The sequence below is a fragment of the Quercus robur genome, chromosome 3 (assembly GCF_932294415.1).
Source record: "Quercus robur chromosome 3, dhQueRobu3.1, whole genome shotgun sequence".
NCBI lineage: Eukaryota > Viridiplantae > Streptophyta > Magnoliopsida > Fagales > Fagaceae > Quercus > Quercus robur.
In genome coordinates, this window is record NC_065536.1 from 62,449,451 (window position 1) to 62,451,602 (window position 2,152).

Here is a 2,152-nt window from a genome sequence, read left to right on the forward strand (position 1 = left end):
TGCTTCAGTTTTAAAGGAATGATGTCTGGACCCTAGTACCTAGACCGGAAGGTGAGCACATCATTGGCACAAAGTGGATATTCCGCAATAAGATTGATGAGGAGGGAAATGTGATCCCGAACAAGGCTCGTCTTGTGGCTCAAGGATACTCCTAGATGGAAGGAGTAGACTATGATGAGACATTTGAAATTCAAGTTTTACCAAATGGATGTACAGATTGCATTCTTGAATGGGTTCCTTAAAGAAGATGTTTATATGGCTCAGCCTAAAGGGTTCATTGATCCACACTTTCTGAATCATGTGTTGTACCTCAAGAAGGCACTCTATGGATTAAAGCAAGCACCAAGAACTTGGTATGATCGGCTTACACAATACTTGGTCTCTCATGGTTTCACAAGTGGAAAAACTGATCAAACACTCTTCATCAAGAGGGAAGATGGCGAGTTGATAGTTGCTCAAGTCTATGTTAATGATATCATCTTCGGGCCTACAAATGATGAACTTGCTCATAATTTCTCCAAACTTATGCAAGTTGAGTTCGAGATGACCATGATTAGAGAGTTGAATCACTTCCTTGGGTTGCAGATTCGTCAGCAAGAGTCAGGTATATTTATATCTCAATCTAAATATGCTAAAAATCTTGTGAAAAAGTTTGGTTTAGAATCTGCTAGTTTTGTTAAAATCCCCATGAACCCAAATGTTAAACTTACTGTTGATTTGTTAGGAAAAAGTGTTGATTCTTCTCTATATAGAAGCATGATAGGTAGTTTTCTTTACCTTACTGCTAGTAGATCTGACATTAGTTACAGTGTGGGAGAGTGTGCCAGATATCAGGCTAATCCCAAAGAGTCTCATATGATTGCTTTGAAAAGAATCATAAAGTATGTCAACATTTTATGTAATTGACTAATTCTTTGACAAAACCCACTTTACTTGTAATTGGGTAGATCTAGGATGTGTTTAATGCTTCAAGAAACAAGGTTTCAAGTTCAAGTGTTAAAAGCCATGCAAGTCTGTCTAAGAATCAAGTGAGAAAGTGCAAGATTTTAAAACTCGATAGCTAGCATCTATCGAGATTTAAAAGCTGCTGAAACCCGCGATTAGACAGCTAGCTCGATAGATGGCTATTTATCAAGGTTTTTGAAGTTTAGTTTTTTTTTTTTAAAAGCTGATTTTCATCAAATCCGTGAATGTATGTTTGGGCTTTCTTTTCTCACAACCCTTAACATATATAAGGATTATTTTGAGGGCCGTAAAAGGTTACAGAAGTTACACAAGAGCACAATTCTATAAGTGTGAAGAAATGTGTGATCGGAAACGTAGTTTGCCCTAGTTCTTCCTTTTCTTGAAGAAGCTACTGTGTTTTGTACACCATAAGGTTTTGTGACCAAGCAACTTCATGATCTTCATCATGTGATGAACTTAAGAACTTTGCAGCTAACATCCTTCTCAAGTTGGTGATCAAGTTGCGTACTAGGATCTGCGCAATTGGTTAGTCACGTACTGGGAGCCGTGCATTGAAAATGAGCAATTGTCACTATAGAATAAGTCCAATTGGGTATTGGGGTAAGGGTTCAACTATAGGTTGGTATAAGGTACTAGGATTCCTTTACTTGTAACCGCTTGTTTTGATAATAGTGGATTCTCAGGAGTGATTTTTTATTGCTTGTTAATTTTTGAATTTATGTGTAATTTTCGAAATTTTAAGAGAGATGATTTTATTTTCTTGATTCTAGGTGTTTTAAGGGTTTGTTAGTAAAAATAAAGTCCTATTATGTTATTGTATAAATTACGATATCTTTATGAATATTTTCTTTAAGCACTAGCGGCAGGATATGTTCATCTTCTAGTCCCTCGTCTCCTTCCCCAAAAATAAAAAAAAATAAAAGAAAGAAAGAAAAATTTTCCTTGCTTTGTAGTATACTTTTAATTTATTCGTATCAACCACAGGGAAGTATATAAACTTTTAAGGCTTCGCCTATAACACAATTTGGGTCGTTTGTGCTGTCAATTATTTTGGTTCCTAACTGTTTTCTTTTAACAATTTTCAAACGCTTTCCTTATAGTTTCAACTTATAGAACTATCTTATTTTAGCATAGGTACCATATTGTTAATACATACATGACGATTACTACTGGTAGACTTGCATCA